Source organism: Eleutherodactylus coqui, chromosome 8 (genome assembly GCF_035609145.1).
Source record: "Eleutherodactylus coqui strain aEleCoq1 chromosome 8, aEleCoq1.hap1, whole genome shotgun sequence".
Taxonomy (NCBI): Eukaryota; Metazoa; Chordata; class Amphibia; order Anura; family Eleutherodactylidae; genus Eleutherodactylus; species Eleutherodactylus coqui.
The window spans coordinates 166,647,864-166,672,844 of record NC_089844.1 but is presented as its reverse complement, the minus strand read 5'-3'; positions in this window follow the sequence as shown (position 1 = coordinate 166,672,844).

The following is a 24,981-nucleotide window of genomic DNA, read 5'->3' as shown; positions in this document are numbered from 1 at the left end:
GGGCCTTTGGACCTTAGGGATCCCTTCATAATAATAATAAAATAATAGTAATCCTTATTTGTGTAGCGCCATGGGCGTCTTGCTCATCAGCACTGAGATGTGTCACGGTGGCATGTTCTTTGGGGCTGAGGAGGGAGTGGACTGTATCGAAAAGTGGTTAGGGGTGTGGGATAGTGAGGAGACTTATGAGCAGATCAGCAGTATAGATCATTTTAATTGAAGGCCTTGTCAGAAACTTTGTATAGTTGTCCAATAGATAAAAGTTAGAACTTTACGTAAATGTATTGCACGTTGCTCTTAGGAAGCATAGTAATGGCTCACAATGTAATCCTTTTTTTTGCAACAGGCTTCATCTGAGGTGAGTATAGCATTAATAGGTTTTGCACCTTGGTCTTATGTTAGTGTCAGCTGCCACATAACTGAGACTACTTTTGCGAGTAACGGCTTGGGTACCCCGCAGCGAAGACCAAATGCCCCTTTGAGGTGCAGGAGGTGAAAACCGGGGTATCCCAAGTGCAGCCTCCAGATTTAGCCCAAAGCCAAATCAGTTTGTGGCAAAGCGGGTCCACATCCGCTTGCTGACCTAACGGTGCCCAGTTGTAGGTTTTAGGCACCAACCACAATAATGTGAGCCATTACCTGTGAACGGTGAGGAACTTGCTGTTTTGTTTGAAAATGTAATATTAGTTTAAGGATTAGGGTAAAAGTTGTAAACTTGGCCGGTCTGCATATGTCATATTGAGGAGCTCTACTAGATGGTCCTTCTATTTCTCCTAGATAGTCAGCAGATTGAAAGAACATTTTTTTCTACCTACCTTTAATGGTAGAAAGCACACCACGTTTGGAGATGGAAAGGTGGGCTAGAGGGGATATGGAGGAGGCCTATGCGTTTTAGTTAAAATTTTTTCTTAGGTGTGCATTCATCTGTTTGCTGGCAATCTAGGAAAAATAGCTACAAAGTGTCGGGCCAAAGGTGTAATTGTAGTGGGTGGAAAGTTTGTGTTTTACTTGGGCCTTTGGACCTCAGGGATACCTTCATAATAATAATAAAATAATAAACCTTATTTGTGTAGCGCCATGGGTGGCTTGCTCTTCAGCACTGAGATGTGTCACGGTGGCATGTTCTTTGGGGCTGAGGAGGGAGTGGACTGTATAAAAAAGTGGTTTGGGGTGTGGGATAGTGAGGAGACTTATGAGCAGATCAGCAGTATAGATCATTTTAATTGAAGGCCTTGTCAGAAACTTTGTATAGTTGTCCAATAGATAAAAGTTGGAACTTTACGTAATTGTATTGCACGTTGCTCTTATGAAGCATAGTAATGGCTCACAATGTAATCCTTTTTTTTGCAACAGGCTTCATCTGAGGTGAGTATAGCATTAATAGGTTTTGCACCTTGGTCTTATGTTAGTGTCAGCTGCCACATAACTGAGACTACTTTTGCGAGTAACGGCTTGGGTACCCCGCAGCGAAGACCAAATGCCCCTTTGAGGTGCAAGAGGTGAAAACCGGGGTATCCCAAGTGCAGCCTCCAGATTTAGCCCAAAGCCAAATCAGTTTGTGGCAAAGCGGGTCCACATCCGCTTGCTGACCTAACGGTGCCCAGTTGTAGGTTTTAGGCACCGACCACAATAATGTGAGCCATTACCTGTGAACGGTGAGGAACTTGCTGTTTTGTTTGAAAATGTAATATTAGTTTAAGGATTAGGGTAAAAGTTGTAAACTTGGCCGGTCTGCATATGTCATATTGAGGAGCTCTACTAGATGGTCCTTCTATTTCTCCTAGATAGTCAGCAGATTGAAAGAACATTTTTTTCTACCTACCTTTAATGGTAGAAAGCACACCACGTTTGGAGATGGAAAGGTGGGCTAGAGGGGATATGGAGGAGGCCTATGCGTTTTAGTTTAAATTTTTTGCTAGGTGTGCATTCATCTGTTTGCTGGCAATCTAGGAAAAATAGCTACAAAGTGTCGGGCCAAAGGTGTAATTGTAGTGGGTGGAAAGTTTGTGTTTTACTTGGGCCTTTGGACCTTAGGGATACCTTCATAATAATAATAAAATAATAGTAATCCTTATTTGTGTAGCGCCATGGGCGTCTTGCTCTTCAGCACTGAGATGCGTCACGGTGGCATGTTCTTTGGGGCTGAGGAGGGAGTGGACTGTATCGAAAAGTGGTTTGGGGTGTGGGATAGTGAGGAGACTTATGAGCAGATCAGCAGTATAGATCATTTTATACTAGATGGTCCTTCTATTTCTCCTAGATAGTCAGCAGAATGAAAGAACATTTTTTTCTACCTACCTTTAATGGTAGAAAGCACACCACGTTTGGAAATGGAAAGGTGGGCTAAAGGGGATATGGAGGAGGCCTATGCGTTTTAGTTTAAATTTTTTACTAGGTGTGCATTCATCTGTTTGCTGGCAATCTAGGAAAAATAGCTACAAAGTGTCGGGCCAAAGGTGTAATTGTAGTGGGTGGAAAGTTTGTGTTTTACTTGGGCCTTTGGACCTTAGGGATCCCTTCATAATAATAATAAAATAATAATAATCCTTATTTGTGTAGCGCCATGGGTGGCTTGCTCTTCAGCACTGAGATGCGTCACGGTGGCATGTTCTTTGGGGCTGAGGAGGGAGTGGACTGTATAAAAAAGTGGTTTGGGGTGTGGGATAGTGAGGAGACTTATGAGCAGATCAGCAGTATAGATCATTTTAATTGAAGGCCTTGTCAGAAACTTTGTATAGTTGTCCAATAGATAAAAGTTAGAACTTTACGTAAATGTATTGCACGTTGCTCTTAGGAAGCATAGTAATGGCTCACAATGTAATCCTTTTTTTTGCAACAGGCTTCATCTGAGGTGAGTATAGCATTAATTGGTTTTGCACCTTGGTCTTATGTTAGTGTCAGCTGCCACATAACTGAGACTACTTTTGCGTGTAACGGCTTGGGTACCCCGCAGCGAAGACCAAATGCCCCTTTGAGGTGCAGGAGGTGAAAACCGGGGTATCCCAAGTGCAGCCTCCAGATTTAGCCCAAAGCCAAATCAGTTTGTGGCAAAGCGGGTCCACATCCGCTTGCTGACCTAACGGTGCCCAGTTGTAGGTTTTAGGCACCGACCACAATAATGTGAGCCATTACCTGTGAACGGTGAGGAACTTGCTGTTTTGTTTGAAAATGTAATATTAGTTTAAGGATTAGGGTAAAGTTGTAAACTTGTCCGGTCTGCATATGTGATATTGATGAGCTATACTAGATGGTCCTTCTATTTCTCCTAGATAGTCAGCAGAATGAAAGAACATTTTTTTCTACCTACCTTTAATGGTAGAAAGCACACCACGTTTGGAGATGGAAAGGTGGGCTAGAGGGGATATGGAGGAGGCCTATGCGTTTTAGTTTACATTTTTTGCTAGGTGTGCATTCATCTGTTTGCTGGCAATCTAGGAAAAATAGCTACAAAGTGTCGGGCCAAAGGTGTAATTGTAGTGGGTGGAAAGTTTGTGTTTTACTTGGGCCTTTGGACCTTAGGGATCCCTTCATAATAATAATAAAATAATAATAATCCTTATTTGTGTAGTGCCATGGGCGGCTTGCTCTTGAGCACTGAGATGCGTCACGGTGGCATGTTCTTTGGCGCTGAGGAGGGAGTGGACTGTATCGAAAAGTGGTTTGGGGTGTGGGATAGTGAGGAGACTTATGAGCAGATCAGCAGTATAGATCATTTTAATTGAAGGCCTTGTCAGAAACTTTGTATAGTTGGCCAATAGATAAAAGTTGGAACTTTACGTAATTGTATTGCACGTTGCTCTTAGGAAGCATAGTAATGTCTCACAATGTAATCCTTTTTTTTGCAACAGGCTTCATCTGAGGTGAGTATAGCATTAATAGGTTTTGCACCTTGGTCTTATGTTAGTGTCAGCTGCCACATAACTGAGACTACTTTTGCGAGTAACGGCTTGGGTACCCCGCAGCGAAGACCAAATGCCCCTTTGAGGTGCAAGAGGTGAAAACCGGGGTATCCCAAGTGCAGCCTCCAGATTTAGCCCAAAGCCAAATCAGTTTGTGGCAAAGCGGGTCCACATCCGCTTGCTGACCTAACGGTGCCCAGTTGTAGGTTTTAGGCACCGACCACAATAATGTGAGCCATTACCTGTGAACGGTGAGGAACTTGCTGTTTTGTTTGAAAATGTAATATTAGTTTAAGGATTAGGGTAAAAGTTGTAAACTTGTCCGGTCTGCATATGTGATATTGATGAGCTCTACTAGATGGTCCTTCTATTTCTCCTAGATAGTCAGCAGATTGAAAGAACATTTTTTTCTACCTACCTTTAATGGTAGAAAGCACACCACATTTGGAGATGGAAAGGTGGGCTAGAGGGGATATGGAGGAGGCCTATGCGTTTTAGTTTAAATTTTTTGCTAGGTGTGCATTCATCTGTTTGCTGGCAATCTAGGAAAAATAGCTACAAAGTGTTGGGCCAAAGGTGTAATTGTAGTGGGTGGAAAGTTTGTGTTTTACTTGGGCCTTTGGACCTTAGGGATCCCTTCATAATAATAATAAAATAATAGTAATCCTTATTTGTGTAGCGCCATGGGCGTCTTGCTCATCAGCACTGAGATGTGTCACGGTGGCATGTTCTTTGGGGCTGAGGAGGGAGTGGACTGTATCGAAAAGTGGTTAGGGGTGTGGGATAGTGAGGAGACTTATGAGCAGATCAGCAGTATAGATCATTTTAATTGAAGGCCTTGTCAGAAACTTTGTATAGTTGGCCAATAGATAAAAGTTAGAACTTTACGTAAATGTATTGCACGTTGCTCTTAGGAAGCATAGTAATGGCTCACAATGTAATCCTTTTTTTTGCAACAGGCTTCATCTGAGGTGAGTATAGCATTAATAGGTTTTGCACCTTGGTCTTATGTTAGTGTCAGCTGCCACATAACTGAGACTACTTTTGCGAGTAACGGCTTGGGTACCCCGCAGCGAAGACCAAATGCCCCTTTGAGCTGCAGGAGGTGAAAACCGGGGTATCCCAAGTGCAGCCTCCAGATTTAGCCCAAAGCCAAATCAGTTTGTGGCAAAGCGGGTCCACATCCGCTTGCTGACCTAACGGTGCCCAGTTGTAGGTTTTAGGCACCGACCACAATAATGTGAGCCATTACCTGTGAACGGTGAGGAACTTGCTGTTTTGTTTGAAAATGTAATATTAGTTTAAGGATTAGGGTAAAAGTTGTAAACTTGTCCGGTCTGCATATGTGATATTGATGAGCTCTACTAGATGGTCCTTCTATTTCTCCTAGATAGTCAGCAGATTGAAAGAACATTTTTTTCTACCTACCTTTAATGGTAGAAAGCACACCACGTTTGGAGATGGAAAGGTGGGCTAGAGGGGATATGGAGGAGGCCTATGCGTTTTAGTTTAAATTTTTTGCTAGGTGTGCATTCATCTGTTTGCTGGCAATCTAGGAAAAATAGCTACAAAGTGTCGGGCCAAAGGTGTAATTGTAGTGGGTGGAAAGTTTGTGTTTTACTTGGGCCTTTGGACCTTAGGGATACCTTCATAATAATAATAAAATAATAGTAATCCTTATTTGTGTAGCGCCATGGGCGTCTTGCTCTTCAGCACTGAGATGCGTCACGGTGGCATGTTCTTTGGGGCTTAGGAGGGAGTGGACTGTATCGAAAAGTGGTTTGGGGTGTGGGATAGTGAGGAGACTTATGAGCAGATCAGCAGTATAGATCATTTTATACTAGATGGTCCTTCTATTTCTCCTAGATAGTCAGCAGAATGAAAGAACATTTTTTTCTACCTACCTTTAATGGTAGAAAGCACACCACGTTTGGAGATGGAAAGGTGGGCTAGAGGGGATATGGAGGAGGCCTATGCGTTTTAGTTTAAATTTTTTGCTAGGTGTGCATTCATCTGTTTGCTGGCAATCTAGGAAAAATAGCTACAAAGTGTCGGGCCAAAGGTGTAATTGTAGTGGGTGGAAAGTTTGTGTTTTACTTGGGCCTTTGGACCTTAGGGATCCCTTCATAATAATAATAAAATAATAGTAATCCTTATTTGTGTAGCGCCATGGGCGTCTTGCTCATCAGCACTGAGATGTGTCACGGTGGCATGTTCTTTGGGGCTGAGGAGGGAGTGGACTGTATCGAAAAGTGGTTTGGGGTGTGGGATAGTGAGGAGACTTATGAGCAGATCAGCAGTATAGATCATTTTAATTGAAGGCCTTGTCAGAAACTTTGTATAGTTGGCCAATAGATAAAAGTTAGAACTTTACGTAATTGCATTGCACGTTGCTCTTAGGAAGCATAGTAATGGCTCACAATGTAATCCTTTTTTTGCAACAGGCTTCATCTGAGGTGAGTATAGCATTAATAGGTTTTGCACCTTGGTCTTATGTTAGTGTCAGCTGCCACATAACTGAGACTACTTTTGCGAGTAACGGCTTGGGTACCCCGCAGCGAAGACCAAATGCCCCTTTGAGGTGCAAGAGGTGAAAACCGGGGTATCCCAAGTGCAGCCTCCAGATTTAGCCCAAAGCCAAATCAGTTTGTGGCAAAGCGGGTCCACATCCGCTTGCTGACCTAACGGTGCCCAGTTGTAGGTTTTAGGCACCGACCACAATAATGTGAGCCATTACCTGTGAACGGTGAGGAACTTGCTGTTTTGTTTGAAAATGTAATATTAGTTTAAGGATTAGGGTAAAAGTTGTAAACTTGGCCGGTCTGCATATGTCACATTGAGGAGCTCTACTAGATGGTCCTTCTATTTCTCCTAGATAGTCAGCAGATTGAAAGAACATTTTTTTCTACCTACCTTTAATGGTAGAAAGCACACCACGTTTGGAGATGGAAAGGTGGGCTAGAGGGGATATGGAGGAGGCCTATGCGTTTTAGTTTAAATTTTTTGCTAGGTGTGCATTCATCTGTTTGCTGGCAATCTAGGAAAAATAGCTAAAGTGTCGGGCCAAAGGTGTAATTGTAGTGGGTGGAAAGTTTGTGTTTTACTTGGGCCTTTGGACCTTAGGGATCCCTTCATAATAATAATAAAATAATAATAATCCTTATTTGTGTAGCGCCATGGGTGGCTTGCTCTTCAGCACTGAGACGCGTCACGGTGGCATGTTCTTTGGGGCTGAGGAGGGAGTGGACTGTATAAAAAAGTGGTTTGGGGTGTGGGATAGTGAGGAGACTTATGAGCAGATCAGCAGTATAGATCATTTTAATTGAAGGCCTTGTCAGAAACTTTGTATAGTTGGCCAATAGATAAAAGTTGGAACTTTACGTAATTGTATTGCACGTTGCTCTTAGGAAGCATAGTAATGTCTCACAATGTAATCCTTTTTTTTGCAACAGGCTTCATCTGAGGTGAGTATAGCATTAATAGGTTTTGCACCTTGGTCTTATGTTAGTGTCAGCTGCCACATAACTGAGACTACTTTTGCGAGTAACGGCTTGGGTACCCCGCAGCGAAGACCAAATGCCCCTTTGAGGTGCAAGAGGTGAAAACCGGGGTATCCCAAGTGCAGCCTCCAGATTTAGCCCAAAGCCAAATCAGTTTGTGGCAAAGCGGGTCCACATCCGCTTGCTGACCTAACGGTGCCCAGTTGTAGGTTTTAGGCACCGACCACAATAATGTGAGCCATTACCTGTGAACGGTGAGGAACTTGCTGTTTTGTTTGAAAATGTAATATTAGTTTAAGGATTAGGGTAAAAGTTGTAAACTTGGCCGGTCTGCATATGTCATATTGAGGAGCTCTACTAGATGGTCCTTCTATTTCTCCTAGATAGTCAGCAGATTGAAAGAACATTTTTTTCTACCTACCTTTAATGGTAGAAAGCACACCACGTTTGGAGATGGAAAGGTGGGCTAGAGGGGATATGGAGGAGGCCTATGCGTTTTAGTTAAAATTTTTTCTTAGGTGTGCATTCATCTGTTTGCTGGCAATCTAGGAAAAATAGCTACAAAGTGTCGGGCCAAAGGTGTAATTGTAGTGGGTGGAAAGTTTGTGTTTTACTTGGGCCTTTGGACCTCAGGGATACCTTCATAATAATAATAAAATAATAAACCTTATTTGTGTAGCGCCATGGGTGGCTTGCTCTTCAGCACTGAGATGTGTCACGGTGGCATGTTCTTTGGGGCTGAGGAGGGAGTGGACTGTATAAAAAAGTGGTTTGGGGTGTGGGATAGTGAGGAGACTTATGAGCAGATCAGCAGTATAGATCATTTTAATTGAAGGCCTTGTCAGAAACTTTGTATAGTTGTCCAATAGATAAAAGTTGGAACTTTACGTAATTGTATTGCACGTTGCTCTTATGAAGCATAGTAATGGCTCACAATGTAATCCTTTTTTTTGCAACAGGCTTCATCTGAGGTGAGTATAGCATTAATAGGTTTTGCACCTTGGTCTTATGTTAGTGTCAGCTGCCACATAACTGAGACTACTTTTGCGAGTAACAGCTTGGGTACCCCGCAGCGAAGACCAAATGCCCCTTTGAGGTGCAAGAGGTGAAAACCGGGGTATCCCAAGTGCAGCCTCCAGATTTAGCCCAAAGCCAAATCAGTTTGTGGCAAAGCGGGTCCACATCCGCTTGCTGACCTAACGGTGCCCAGTTGTAGGTTTTAGGCACCGACCACAATAATGTGAGCCATTACCTGTGAACGGTGAGGAACTTGCTGTTTTGTTTGAAAATGTAATATTAGTTTAAGGATTAGGGTAAAAGTTGTAAACTTGTCCGGTCTGCATATGTGATATTGATGAGCTCTACTAGATGGTCCTTCTATTTCTCCTAGATAGTCAGCAGATTGAAAGAACATTTTTTTCTACCTACCTTTAATGGTAGAAAGCACACCACGTTTGGAGATGGAAAGGTGGGCTAGAGGGGATATGGAGGAGGCCTATGCGTTTTAGTTTAAATTTTTTGCTAGGTGTGCATTCATCTGTTTGCTGGCAATCTAGGAAAAATAGCTACAAAGTGTCGGGCCAAAGGTGTAATTGTAGTGGGTGGAAAGTTTGTGTTTTACTTGGGCCTTTGGACCTTAGGGATACCTTCATAATAATAATAAAATAATAGTAATCCTTATTTGTGTAGCGCCATGGGCGTCTTGCTCTTCAGCACTGAGATGCGTCACGGTGGCATGTTCTTTGGGGCTGAGGAGGGAGTGGACTGTATCGAAAAGTGGTTTGGGGTGTGGGATAGTGAGGAGACTTATGAGCAGATCAGCAGTATAGATCATTTTATACTAGATGGTCCTTCTATTTCTCCTAGATAGTCAGCAGAATGAAAGAACATTTTTTTCTACCTACCTTTAATGGTAGAAAGCACACCACGTTTGGAGATGGAAAGGTGGGCTAGAGGGGATATGGAGGAGGCCTATGCGTTTTAGTTTAAATTTTTTGCTAGGTGTGCATTCATCTGTTTGCTGGCAATCTAGGAAAAATAGCTACAAAGTGTCGGGCCAAAGGTGTAATTGTAGTGGGTGGAAAGTTTGTGTTTTACTTGGGCCTTTGGACCTTAGGGATCCCTTCATAATAATAATAAAATAATAGTAATCCTTATTTGTGTAGCGCCATGGGCGTCTTGCTCATCAGCACTGAGATGTGTCACGGTGGCATGTTCTTTGGGGCTGAGGAGGGAGTGGACTGTATCGAAAAGTGGTTTGGGGTGTGGGATAGTGAGGAGACTTATGAGCAGATCAGCAGTATAGATCATTTTAATTGAAGGCCTTGTCAGAAACTTTGTATAGTTGGCCAATAGATAAAAGTTAGAACTTTACGTAATTGCATTGCACGTTGCTCTTAGGAAGCATAGTAATGGCTCACAATGTAATCCTTTTTTTGCAACAGGCTTCATCTGAGGTGAGTATAGCATTAATAGGTTTTGCACCTTGGTCTTATGTTAGTGTCAGCTGCCACATAACTGAGACTACTTTTGCGAGTAACGGCTTGGGTACCCCGCAGCGAAGACCAAATGCCCCTTTGAGGTGCAAGAGGTGAAAACCGGGGTATCCCAAGTGCAGCCTCCAGATTTAGCCCAAAGCCAAATCAGTTTGTGGCAAAGCGGGTCCACATCCGCTTGCTGACCTAACGGTGCCCAGTTGTAGGTTTTAGGCACCGACCACAATAATGTGAGCCATTACCTGTGAACGGTGAGGAACTTGCTGTTTTGTTTGAAAATGTAATATTAGTTTAAGGATTAGGGTAAAAGTTGTAAACTTGGCCGGTCTGCATATGTGATATTGAGGAGCTATAGTAGATGGTCCTTCTATTTCTCCTAGATAGTCAGCAGATTGAAAGAACATTTTTTTCTACCTACCTTTAATGGTAGAAAGCACACCACGTTTGGAGATGGAAAAGTGGGCTAGAGGGGATATGGAGGAGGCCTATGCGTTTTAGTTTAAATTTTTTGCTAGGTGTGCATTCATCTGTTTGCTGGCAATCTAGGAAAAATAGCTACAAAGTGTCGGGCCAAAGGTGTAATTGTAGTGGGTGGAAAGTTTGTGTTTTACTTGGGCCTTTGGACCTTAGGGATCCCTTCATAATAATAATAAAATAATAGTAATCCTTATTTGTGTAGCGCCATGGGCGTCTTGCTCTTCAGCACTGAGATGTGTCACGGTGGCATGTTCTTTGGGGCTGAGGAGGGAGTGGACTGTATCGAAAAGTGGTTAGGGGTGTGGGATAGTGAGGAGACTTATGAGCAGATCAGCAGTATAGATCATTTTAATTGAAGGCCTTGTCAGAAACTTTGTATAGTTGTCCAATAGATAAAAGTTAGAACTTTACGTAAATGTATTGCACGTTGCTGTTAGGAAGCATAGTAATGGCTCACAATGTAATCCTTTTTTTTGCAACAGGCTTCATCTGAGGTGAGTATAGCATTAATAGGTTTTGCACCTTGGTCTTATGTTAGTGTCAGCTGCCACATAACTGAGACTACTTTTGCGAGTAACGGCTTGGGTACCCCGCAGCGAAGACCAAATGCCCCTTTGAGGTGCAGGAGGTGAAAACCGGGGTATCCCAAGTGCAGCCTCCAGATTTAGCCCAAAGCCAAATCAGTTTGTGGCAAAGCGGGTCCACATCCGCTTGCTGACCTAACGGTGCCCAGTTGTAGGTTTTAGGCACCGACCACAATAATGTGAGCCATTACCTGTGAACGGTGAGGAACTTGCTGTTTTGTTTGAAAATGTAATATTAGTTTAAGGATTAGGGTAAAAGTTGTAAACTTGGCCGGTCTGCATATGTGATATTGAGGAGCTCTACTAGATGGTCCTTCTATTTCTCCTACATAGTCAGCAGATTGAAAGAACATTTTTTTCTACCTACCTTTAATGGTAGAAAGCACACCACGTTTGGAGATGGAAAGGTGGGCTAGAGGGGATATGGAGGAGGCCTATGCGTTTTAGTTTAAATTTTTTGCTAGGTGTGCATTCATCTGTTTGCTGGCAATCTAGGAAAAATAGCTACAAAGTGTCGGGCCAAAGGTGTAATTGTAGTGGGTGGAAAGTTTGTGTTTTACTTGGGCCTTGGACCTTAGGGATCCCTTCATAATAATAATAAAATAATAAACCTTATTTGTGTAGCGCCATGGGCGTCTTGCTCTTCAGCACTGAGATGCGTCACGGTGGCATGTTCTTTGGGGCTGAGGAGGGAGTGGACTGTATCGAAAAGTGGTTTGGGGTGTGGGATAGTGAGGAGACTTATGAACAGATCAGCAGTATAGATCATTTTAATTGAAGGCCTTGTCAGAAACTTTGTATAGTTGGCCAATAGATAAAAGTTAGAACTTTACGTAAATGTATTGCACGTTGCTCTTAGGAAGCATAGTAATGGCTCACAATGTAATCCTTTTTTTTGCAACAGGCTTCATCTGAGGTGAGTATAGCATTAATAGGTTTTGCACCTTGGTCTTATGTTAGTGTCAGCTGCCACATAACTGAGACTACTTTTGCGAGTAACGGCTTGGGTACCCCGCAGCGAAGACCAAATGCCCCTTTGAGGTGCAAGAGGTGAAAACCGGGGTATCCCAAGTGCAGCCTCCAGATTTAGCCCAAAGCCAAATCAGTTTGTGGCAAAGCGGGTCCACATCCGCTTGCTGACCTAACGGTGCCCAGTTGTAGGTTTTAGGCACCGACCACAATAATGTGAGCCATTACCTGTGAACGGTGAGGAACTTGCTGTTTTGTTTGAAAATGTAATATTAGTTTAAGGATTAGGGTAAAAGTTGTAAACTTGGCCGGTCTGCATATGTCATATTGAGGAGCTCTACTAGATGGTCCTTCTATTTCTCCTAGATAGTCAGCAGATTGAAAGAACATTTTTTTCTACCTACCTTTAATGGTAGAAAGCACACCACGTTTGGAGATGGAAAGGTGGGCTAGAGGGGATATGGAGGAGGCCTATGCGTTTTAGTTAAAATTTTTTCTTAGGTGTGCATTCATCTGTTTGCTGGCAATCTAGGAAAAATAGCTACAAAGTGTCGGGCCAAAGGTGTAATTGTAGTGGGTGGAAAGTTTGTGTTTTACTTGGGCCTTTGGACCTCAGGGATACCTTCATAATAATAATAAAATAATAAACCTTATTTGTGTAGCGCCATGGGTGGCTTGCTCTTCAGCACTGAGATGTGTCACGGTGGCATGTTCTTTGGGGCTGAGGAGGGAGTGGACTGTATAAAAAAGTGGTTTGGGGTGTGGGATAGTGAGGAGACTTATGAGCAGATCAGCAGTATAGATCATTTTAATTGAAGGCCTTGTCAGAAACTTTGTATAGTTGTCCAATAGATAAAAGTTGGAACTTTACGTAATTGTATTGCACGTTGCTCTTATGAAGCATAGTAATGGCTCACAATGTAATCCTTTTTTTTGCAACAGGCTTCATCTGAGGTGAGTATAGCATTAATAGGTTTTGCACCTTGGTCTTATGTTAGTGTCAGCTGCCACATAACTGAGACTACTTTTGCGAGTAACAGCTTGGGTACCCCGCAGCGAAGACCAAATGCCCCTTTGAGGTGCAAGAGGTGAAAACCGGGGTATCCCAAGTGCAGCCTCCAGATTTAGCCCAAAGCCAAATCAGTTTGTGGCAAAGCGGGTCCACATCCGCTTGCTGACCTAACGGTGCCCAGTTGTAGGTTTTAGGCACCGACCACAATAATGTGAGCCATTACCTGTGAACGGTGAGGAACTTGCTGTTTTGTTTGAAAATGTAATATTAGTTTAAGGATTAGGGTAAAAGTTGTAAACTTGTCCGGTCTGCATATGTGATATTGATGAGCTCTACTAGATGGTCCTTCTATTTCTCCTAGATAGTCAGCAGATTGAAAGAACATTTTTTTCTACCTACCTTTAATGGTAGAAAGCACACCACGTTTGGAGATGGAAAGGTGGGCTAGAGGGGATATGGAGGAGGCCTATGCGTTTTAGTTTAAATTTTTTGCTAGGTGTGCATTCATCTGTTTGCTGGCAATCTAGGAAAAATAGCTACAAAGTGTCGGGCCAAAGGTGTAATTGTAGTGGGTGGAAAGTTTTTGTTTTACTTGGGCCTTTGGACCTTAGGGATACCTTCATAATAATAATAAAATAATAGTAATCCTTATTTGTGTAGCGCCATGGGCGTCTTGCTCTTCAGCACTGAGATGCGTCACGGTGGCATGTTCTTTGGGGCTGAGGAGGGAGTGGACTGTATCGAAAAGTGGTTTGGGGTGTGGGATAGTGAGGAGACTTATGAGCAGATCAGCAGTATAGATCATTTTATACTAGATGGTCCTTCTATTTCTCCTAGATAGTCAGCAGAATGAAAGAACATTTTTTTCTACCTACCTTTAATGGTAGAAAGCACACCACGTTTGGAGATGGAAAGGTGGGCTAGAGGGGATATGGAGGAGGCCTATGCGTTTTAGTTTAAATTTTTTGCTAGGTGTGCATTCATCTGTTTGCTGGCAATCTAGGAAAAATAGCTACAAAGTGTCGGGCCAAAGGTGTAATTGTAGTGGGTGGAAAGTTTGTGTTTTACTTGGGCCTTTGGACCTTAGGGATCCCTTCATAATAATAATAAAATAATAGTAATCCTTATTTGTGTAGCGCCATGGGCGTCTTGCTCATCAGCACTGAGATGTGTCACGGTGGCATGTTCTTTGGGGCTGAGGAGGGAGTGGACTGTATCGAAAAGTGGTTTGGGGTGTGGGATAGTGAGGAGACTTATGAGCAGATCAGCAGTATAGATCATTTTAATTGAAGGCCTTGTCAGAAACTTTGTATAGTTGGCCAATAGATAAAAGTTAGAACTTTACGTAATTGCATTGCACGTTGCTCTTAGGAAGCATAGTAATGGCTCACAATGTAATCCTTTTTTTGCAACAGGCTTCATCTGAGGTGAGTATAGCATTAATAGGTTTTGCACCTTGGTCTTATGTTAGTGTCAGCTGCCACATAACTGAGACTACTTTTGCGAGTAACGGCTTGGGTACCCCGCAGCGAAGACCAAATGCCCCTTTGAGGTGCAAGAGGTGAAAACCGGGGTATCCCAAGTGCAGCCTCCAGATTTAGCCCAAAGCCAAATCAGTTTGTGGCAAAGCGGGTCCACATCCGCTTGCTGACCTAACGGTGCCCAGTTGTAGGTTTTAGGCACCGACCACAATAATGTGAGCCATTACCTGTGAACGGTGAGGAACTTGCTGTTTTGTTTGAAAATGTAATATTAGTTTAAGGATTAGGGTAAAAGTTGTAAACTTGGCCGGTCTGCATATGTGATATTGAGGAGCTATAGTAGATGGTCCTTCTATTTCTCCTAGATAGTCAGCAGATTGAAAGAACATTTTTTTCTACCTACCTTTAATGGTAGAAAGCACACCACGTTTGGAGATGGAAAGGTGGGCTAGAGGGGATATGGAGGAGGCCTATGCGTTTTAGTTTAAATTTTTTGCTAGGTGTGCATTCATCTGTTTGCTGGCAATCTAGGAAAAATAGCTACAAAGTGTCGGGCCAAAGGTGTAATTGTAGTGGGTGGAAAGTTTGTGTTTTACTTGGGCCTTTGGACCTTAGGGATCCCTTCATAATAATAATAAAATAATAGTAATCCTTATTTGTGTAGCGCCATGGGCGTCTTGCTCATCAGCACTGAGATGTGTCACGGTGGCATGTTCTTTGGGGCTGAGGAGGGAGTGGACTGTATCGAAAAGTGGTTAGGGGTGTGGGATAGTGAGGAGACTTATGAGCAGATCAGCAGTATAGATCATTTTAATTGAAGGCCTTGTCAGAAACTTTGTATAGTTGTCCAATAGATAAAAGTTAGAACTTTACGTAAATGTATTGCACGTTGCTGTTAGGAAGCATAGTAATGGCTCACAATGTAATCCTTTTTTTTGCAACAGGCTTCATCTGAGGTGAGTATAGCATTAATAGGTTTTGCACCTTGGTCTTATGTTAGTGTCAGCTGCCACATAACTGAGACTACTTTTGCGAGTAACGGCTTGGGTACCCCGCAGCGAAGACCAAATGCCCCTTTGAGGTGCAGGAGGTGAAAACCGGGGTATCCCAAGTGCAGCCTCCAGATTTAGCCCAAAGCCAAATCAGTTTGTGGCAAAGCGGGTCCACATCCGCTTGCTGACCTAACGGTGCCCAGTTGTAGGTTTTAGGCACCGACCACAATAATGTGAGCCATTACCTGTGAACGGTGAGGAACTTGCTGTTTTGTTTGAAAATGTAATATTAGTTTAAGGATTAGGGTAAAAGTTGTAAACTTGGCCGGTCTGCATATGTGATATTGAGGAGCTCTACTAGATGGTCCTTCTATTTCTCCTACATAGTCAGCAGATTGAAAGAACATTTTTTTCTACCTACCTTTAATGGTAGAAAGCACACCACGTTTGGAGATGGAAAGGTGGGCTAGAGGGGATATGGAGGAGGCCTATGCGTTTTAGTTTAAATTTTTTGCTAGGTGTGCATTCATCTGTTTGCTGGCAATCTAGGAAAAATAGCTACAAAGTGTCGGGCCAAAGGTGTAATTGTAGTGGGTGGAAAGTTTGTGTTTTACTTGGGCCTTGGACCTTAGGGATCCCTTCATAATAATAATAAAATAATAAACCTTATTTGTGTAGCGCCATGGGCGTCTTGCTCTTCAGCACTGAGATGCGTCACGGTGGCATGTTCTTTGGGGCTGAGGAGGGAGTGGACTGTATCGAAAAGTGGTTTGGGGTGTGGGATAGTGAGGAGACTTATGAGCAGATCAGCAGTATAGATCATTTTAATTGAAGGCCTTGTCAGAAACTTTGTATAGTTGGCCAATAGATAAAAGTTAGAACTTTAAGTAAATGTATTGCACGTTGCTCTTAGGAAGCATAGTAATGGCTCACAATGTAATCCTTTTTTTTGCAACAGGCTTCATCTGAGGTGAGTATAGCATTAATAGGTTTTGCACCTTGGTCTTATGTTAGTGTCAGCTGCCACATAACTGAGACTACTTTTGCGAGTAACGGCTTGGGTACCCCGCAGCGAAGACCAAATGCCCCTTTGAGGTGCAGGAGGTGAAAACCGGGGTATCCCAAGTGCAGCCTCCAGATTTAGCCCAAAGCCAAATCAGTTTATGGCAAAGCGGGTCCACATCCGCTTGCTGACCTAACGGTGCCCAGTTGTAGGTTTTAGGCACCGACCACAATAATGTGAGCCATTACCTGTGAATGGTGAGGAACTTGCTGTTTTGTTTGAAAATGTAATATTAGTTTAAGGATTAGGGTAAAAGTTGTAAACTTGGCCGGTCTGCATATGTGATATTGAGGAGCTATACTAGATGGTCCTTCTATTTCTCCTACATAGTCAGCAGATTGAAAGAACATTTTTTTCTACCTACCTTTAATGGTAGAAAGCACACCACGTTTGGAGATGGAAAGGTGGGCTAGAGGGGATATGGAGGAGGCCTATGCGTTTTAGTTTAAATTTTTTGCTAGGTGTGCATTCATCTGTTTGCTGGCAATCTAGGAAAAATAGCTACAAAGTGTCGGGCCAAAGGTGTAATTGTAGTGGGTGGAAAGTTTGTGTTTTACTTGGGCCTTTGGACCTTAGGGATCCCTTCATAATAATAATAAAATAATAGTAATCCTTATTTGTGTAGCGCCATGGGCGTCTTGCTCATCAGCACTGAGATGTGTCACGGTGGCATGTTCTTTGGGGCTGAGGAGGGAGTGGACTGTATCGAAAAGTGGTTTGGGGTGTGGGATAGTGAGGAGACTTATGAGCAGATCAGCAGTATAGATCATTTTAATTGAAGGCCTTGTCAGAAACTTTGTATAGTTGTCCAATAGATAAAAGTTAGAACTTTACGTAAATGTATTGCACGTTGCTCTTAGGAAGCATAGTAATGGCTCACAATGTAATCCTTTTTTTTGCAACAGGCTTCATCTGAGGTGAGTATAGCATTAATAGGTTTTGCACCTTGGTCTTATGTTAGTGTCAGCTGCCACATAACTGAGACTACTTTTGCGAGTAACGGCTTGGGTACCCCGCAGCGAAGACCAAATGCCCCTTTGAGGTGCAAGAGGTGAAAACCGGGGTATCCCAAGTGCAGCCTCCAGATTTAGCCCAAAGCCAAATCAGTTTGTGGCAAAGCGGGTCCACATCCGCTTGCTGACCTAACGGTGCCCAGTTGTAGGTTTTAGGCACCGACCACAATAATGTGAGCCATTACCTGTGAACGGTGAGGAACTTGCTGTTTTGTTTGAAAATGTAATATTAGTTTAAGGATTAGGGTAAAAGTTGTAAACTTGGCCGGTCTGCATATGTGATATTGAGGAGCTCTACTAGATGGTCCTTCTATTTCTCCTACATAGTCAGCAGATTGAAAGAACATTTTTTTCTACCTACCTTTAATGGTAGAAAGCACACCACGTTTGGAGATGGAAAGGTGGGCTAGAGGGGATATGGAGGAGGCCTATGCGTTTTAGTTTAAATTTTTTGCTAGGTGTGCATTCATCTGTTTGCTGGCAATCTAGGAAAAATAGCTACAAAGTGTCGGGCCAAAGGTGTAATTGTAGTGGGTGGAAAGTTTGTGTTTTACTTGGGCCTTGGACCTTAGGGATCCCTTCATAATAATAATAAAATAATAAACCTTATTTGTGTAGCGCCATGGGCGTCTTGCTCTTCAGCACTGAGATGCGTCACGGTGGCATGTTCTTTGGGGCTGAGGAGGGAGTGGACTGTATCGAAAAGTGGTTTGGGGTGTGGGATAGTGAGGAGACTTATGAGCAGATCAGCAGTATAGATCATTTTAATTGAAGGCCTTGTCAGAAACTTTGTATAGTTGGCCAATAGATAAAAGTTAGAACTTTACGTAAATGTATTGCACGTTGCTGTTAGGAAGCATAGTAATGGCTCACAATGTAATCCTTTTTTTTGCAACAGGCTTCATCTGAGGTGAGTATAGCATTAATAGGTTTTGCACCTTGGTCTTATGTTAGTGTCAGCTGCCACATAACTGAGACTACTTTTGCGAGTAACGGCTTGGGTACCCCGCAGCGAAGACCAAATGCCCCTTTGAGGTGCAGGAGGTGAAAACCGGGGTATCCCAAGTGCAGCCTCCAGATTTAGCCCAAAGCCAAATCAGTTTGTGGCAAAGCGGGTCCACATCCGCTTGCTGACCTAACGGTGCCCAGTTGTAGGTTTTAGGCACCGACCACAATAATGTGAGCCATTACCTGTGAACGGTGAGGAACTTGCTGTTTTGTTTGAAAATGTAATATTAGTTTAAGGATTAGGGTAAAAGTTGTAAACTTGGCCGGTCTGCATATGTGATATTGAGGAGCTCTACTAGATGGTCCTTCTATTTCTCCTACATAGTCAGCAGATTGAAAGAACATTTTTTTCTACCTACCTTTAATGGTAGAAAGCACACCACGTTTGGAGATGGAAAGGTGGGCTAGAGGGGATATGGAGGAGGCCTATGCGTTTTAGTTTAAATTTTTTGCTAGGTGTGCATTCATCTGTTTGCTGGCAATCTAGGAAAAATAGCTACAAAGTGTCGGGCCAAAGGTGTAATTGTAGTGGGTGGAAAGTTTGTGTTTTACTTGGGCCTTGGACCTTAGGGATCCCTTCATAATAATAATAAAATAATAAACCTTATTTGTGTAGCGCCATGGGCGTCTTGCTCTTCAGCACTGAGATGCGTCACGGTGGCATGTTCTTTGGGGCTGAGGAGGGAGTGGACTGTATCGAAAAGTGGTTTGGGGTGTGGGATAGTGAGGAGACTTATGAGCAGATCAGCAGTATAGATCATTTTAATTGAAGGCCTTGTCAGAAACTTTGTATAGTTGGCCAATAGATAAAAGTTAGAACTTTACGTAAATGTATTGCACGTTGCTCTTAGGAAGCATAGTAATGGCTCACAATGTAATCCTTTTTTTTGCAACAGGCTTCATCTGAGGTGAGTATAGCATTAATAGGTTTTGCACCTTGGTCTTATGTTAGTGTCAGCTGCCACATAACTGAGACTACTTTTGCGAGTAACGGCTTGGGTACCCCGCAGCGAAGACCAAATGCCCCTTTGAGGTGCAGGAGGTGAAAACCGGGGTATCCCAAGTGCAGCCTCCAGATTTAGCCCAAAGCCAAATCAGTTTATGGCAAAGCGGGTCCACATCCGCTTGCTGACCTAACGGTGCCCAGTTGTAGGTTTTAGGCACCGACCACAATAATGTGAGCCATTACCTGTGAACGGTGAGGAACTTGCTGTTTTGTTTGAAAATGTAATATTAGTTTAAGGATTAGGGTAAAAGTTGTAAACTTGGCCGGTCTGCATATGTGATATTGAGGAGCTATACTAGATGGTCCTTCTATTTCTCCTACATAGTCAGCAGATTGAAAGAACATTTTTTTCTACCTACCTTTAATGGTAGAAAGCACACCACGTTTGGAGATGGAAAGGTGGGCTAGAGGGGATATGGAGGAGGCCTATGCGTTTTAGTTTAAATTTTTTGCTAGGTGTGCATTCATCTGTTTGCTGGCAATCTAGGAAAAATAGCTACAAAGTGTCGGGCCAAAGGTGTAATTGTAGTGGGTGGAAAGTTTGTGTTTTACTTGGGCCTTTGGACCTTAGGGATCCCTTCATAATAATAATAAAATAATAAACCTTATTTGTGTAGCGCCATGGGCGTCTTGCTCATCAGCACTGAGATGTGTCACGGTGGCATGTTCTTTGGGGCTGAGGAGGGAGTGGACTGTATCGAAAAGTGGTTTGGGGTGTGGGATACTGAGGAGACTTATGAGCAGATCAGCAGTATAGATAATTTTAATTGAAGGCCTTGTCAGAAACTTTGTATAGTTGTCCAATAGATAAAAGTTAGAACTTTACGTAATTGTCATGCACGTTGCTCTTAGGAAGCATAGTAATGGCTCACAATGTAATCCTTTTTTTGCAACAGGCTTCATCTGAGGTGAGTATAGCATTAATAGGTTTTGCACCTTGGTCTTATGTTAGTGTCAGCTGCCACATAACTGAGACTACTTTTGCGAGTAACGGCTTGGGTACCCCGCAGCGAAGACCAAATGCCCCTTTGAGGTGCAAGAGGTGAAAACCGGGGTATCCCAAGTGCAGCCTCCAGATTTAGCCCAAAGCCAAATCAGTTTGTGGCAAAGCGGGTCCACATCCGCTTGCTGACCTAACGGTGCCCAGTTGTAGGTTTTAGGCACCGACCACAATAATGGAAGCTATTACCTGTGAACGGTGAGGAACTTGCTGTTTTGTTTGAAAATGTAATATTAGTTTAAGGATTAGGGTAAAGTTGTAAACTTGTCCGGTCTGCATATGTGATATTGATGAGCTATACTAGATGGTCCTTCTATTTCTCCTAGATAGTCAGCAGAATGAAAGAACATTTTTTTCTACCTACCTTTAATGGTAGAAAGCACACCACGTTTGGAGATGGAAAGGTGGGCTAGAGGGGATATGGAGGAGGCCTATGCGTTTTAGTTTACATTTTTTGCTAGGTGTGCATTCATCTGTTTGCTGGCAATCTAGGAAAAATAGCTACAAAGTGTCGGGCCAAAGGTGTAATTGTAGTGGGTGGAAAGTTTGTGTTTTACTTGGGCCTTTGGACCTTAGGGATACCTTCATAATAATAATAAAATAATAGTAATCCTTATTTGTGTAGCGCCATGGGCGTCTTGCTCATCAGCACTGAGATGTGTCACGGTGGCATGTTCTTTGGGGCTGAGGAGGGAGTGGACTGTATCGAAAAGTGGTTTGGGGTGTGGGATAGTGAGGAGACTTATGAGCAGATCAGCAGTATAGATCATTTTAATTGAAGGCCTTGTCAGAAACTTTGTATAGTTGTCCAATAGATAAAAGTTAGAACTTTACGTAAATGTATTGCACGTTGCTCTTAGGAAGCATAGTAATGGCTCACAATGTAATCCTTTTTTTTGCAACAGGCTTCATCTGAGGTGAGTATAGCATTAATAGGTTTTGCACCTTGGTCTTATGTTAGTGTCAGCTGCCACATAACTGAGACTACTTTTGCGAGTAACGGCTTGGGTACCCCGCAGCGAAGACCAAATGCCCCTTTGAGGTGCAGGAGGTGAAAACCGGGGTATCCCAAGTGCAGCCTCCAGATTTAGCCCAAAGCCAAATCAGTTTATGGCAAAGCGGGTCCACATCTGCTTGCTGACCTAACGGTGCCCAGTTGTAGGTTTTAGGCACCGACCACAATAATGTGAGCCATTACCTGTGAACGGTGAGGAACTTGCTGTTTTGTTTGAAAATGTAATATTAGTTTAAGGATTAGGGTAAAAGTTGTAAACTTGGCCGGTCTGCATATGTGATATTGAGGAGCTATACTAGATGGTCCTTCTATTTCTCCTACATAGTCAGCAGATTGAAAGAACATTTTTTTCTACCTACCTTTAATGGTAGAAAGCACACCACGTTTGGAGATGGAAAGGTGGGCTAGAGGGGATATGGAGGAGGCCTATGCGTTTTAGTTTAAATTTTTTGCTAGGTGTGCATTCATCTGTTTGCTGGCAATCTAGGAAAAATAGCTACAAAGTGTCGGGCCAAAGGTGTAATTGTAGTGGGTGGAAAGTTTGTGTTTTACTTGGGCCTTTGGACCTTAGGGATCCCTTCATAATAATAATAAAATAATAGTAATCCTTATTTGTGTAGCGCCATGGGCGTCTTGCTCATCAGCACTGAGATGTGTCACGGTGGCATGTTCTTTGGGGCTGAGGAGGGAGTGGACTGTATCGAAAAGTGGTTTGGGGTGTGGGATAGTGAGGAGACTTATGAGCAGATCAGCAGTATAGATCATTTTAATTGAAGGCCTTGTCAGAAACTTTGTATAGTTGTCCAATAGATAAAAGTTAGAACTTTACGTAAATGTATTGCACGTTGCTCTTAGGAAGCATAGTAATGGCTCACAATGTAATCCTTTTTTTTGCAACAGGCTTCATCTGAGGTGAGTATAGCATTAATAGGTTTTGCACCTTGGTCTTATGTTAGTGTCAGCTGCCACATAACTGAGACTACTTTTGCGAGTAACGGCTTGGGTACCCCGCAGCGAAGACCAAATGCCCCTTTGAGGTGCAAGAGGTGAAAACCGGGGTATCCCAAGTGCAGCCTCCAGATTTAGCCCAAAGCCAAATCAGTTTGTGGCAAAGCGGGTCCACATCCGCTTGCTGACCTAACGGTGCCCAGTTGTAGGTTTTAGGCACCGACCACAATAATGTGAGCCATTACCTGTGAACGGTGAGGAACTTGCTGTTTTGTTTGAAAATGTAATATTAGTTTAAGGATTAGGGTAAAAGTTGTAAACTTGGCCGGTCTGCATATGTGATATTGATGAGCTCTACTAGATGGTCCTTCTATTTCTCCTAGATAGTCAGCAGATTGAAAGAACATTTTTTTCTACCTACCTTTAATGGTAGAAAGCACACCACGTTTGGAGATGGAAAGGTGGGCTAGAGGGGATATGGAGGAGGCCTATGCGTTTTAGTTTAAATTTTTTGCTAGGTGTGCATTCATCTGTTTGCTGGCAATCTAGGAAAAATAGCTACAAAGTGTCGGGCCAAAGGTGTAATTGTAGTGGGTGGAAAGTTTGTGTTTTACTTGGGCCTTTGGACCTTAGGGATCCCTTCATAATAATAATAAAATAATAGTAATCCTTATTTGTGTAGCGCCATGGGCGTCTTGCTCATCAGCACTGAGATGTGTCACGGTGGCATGTTCTTTGGGGCTGAGGAGGGAGTGGACTGTATCGAAAAGTGGTTAGGGGTGTGGGATAGTGAGGAGACTTATGAGCAGATCAGCAGTATAGATCATTTTAATTGAAGGCCTTGTCAGAAACTTTGTATAGTTGTCCAATAGATAAAAGTTAGAACTTTACGTAATTGCATTGCACGTTGCTCTTAGGAAGCATAGTAATGGCTCACAATGTAATCCTTTTTTTGCAACAGGCTTCATCTGAGGTGAGTATAGCATTAATAGGTTTTGCACCTTGGTCTTATGTTAGTGTCAGCTGCCACATAACTGAGACTACTTTTGCGAGTAACGGCTTGGGTACCCCGCAGCGAAGACCAAATGCCCCTTTGAGGTGCAAGAGGTGAAAACCGGGGTATCCCAAGTGCAGCCTCCAGATTTAGCCCAAAGCCAAATCAGTTTGTGGCAAAGCGGGTCCACATCCGCTTGCTGACCTAACGGTGCCCAGTTGTAGGTTTTAGGCACCGACCACAATAATGTGAGCCATTACCTGTGAACGGTGAGGAACTTGCTGTTTTGTTTGAAAATGTAATATTAGTTTAAGGATTAGGGTAAAAGTTGTAAACTTGGCCGGTCTGCATATGTCATATTGAGGAGCTCTACTAGATGGTCCTTCTATTTCTCCTACATAGTCAGCAGATTGAAAGAACTTTTTTTTCTACCTACCTTTAATGGTAGAAAGCACACGACGCTTGGAGATGGAAAGGTGGGCTAGAGGGGATATGGAGGAGGTTTTTGCGTTTTAGTTTAAATTTTTTGCTAGGTGTGCATTCATCTGTTTGCTGGCAATCTAGGAAAAATAGCTACAAAGTGTCGGGCCAAAGGTGTAATTGTAGTGGGTGGAAAGTTTGTGTTTTACTTGGGCCTTTGGACCTTAGGGATCCCTTCATAATAATAATAAAATAATAATAATCCTTATTTGTGTAGTGCCATGGGCGGCTTGCTCTTGAGCACTGAGATGCGTCACGGTGGCATGTTCTTTAGGGCTGAGGAGGGAGTGGACTGTATCGAAAAGTGGTTTGGGGTGTGGGATAGTGAGGAGACTTATGAGCAGATCAGCAGTATAGATCATTTTAATTGAAGGCCTTGTCAGAAACTTTGTATAGTTGGCCAATAGATAAAAGTTGGAACTTTACGTAATTGTATTGCACGTTGCTCTTAGGAAGCATAGTAATGGCTCACAATGTAATCCTTTTTTTTGCAACAGGCTTCATCTGAGGTGAGTATAGCATTAATAGGTTTTGCACCTTGGTCTTATGTTAGTGTCAGCTGCCACATAACTGAGACTACTTTTGCGAGTAACGGCTTGGGTACCCCGCAGCGAAGACCAAATAACCCTTTGAGGTGCAAGAGGTGAAAACCGGGGTATCCCAAGTGCAGCCTCCAGATTTAGCCCAAAGCCAAATCAGTTTGTGGCAAAGCGGGTCCACATCCGCTTGCTGACCTAACGGTGCCCAGTTGTAGGTTTTAGGCACCGACCACAATAATGTGAGCCCTTACCTGTGAACGGTGAGGAACTTGCTGTTTTGTTTGAAAATGTAATATTAGTTTAAGGATTAGGGTAAAAGTTGTAAACTTGTCCGGTCTGCATATGTAATATTGAGGAGCTATACTAGATGGTCCTTCTATTTCTCCTACATAGTCAGCAGATTGAAAGAACATTTTTTTCTACCTACCTTTAATGGTAGAAAGCACACCACGTTTGGAGATGGAAAGGTGGGCTAGAGGGGATATGGAGGAGGCCTATGCGTTTTA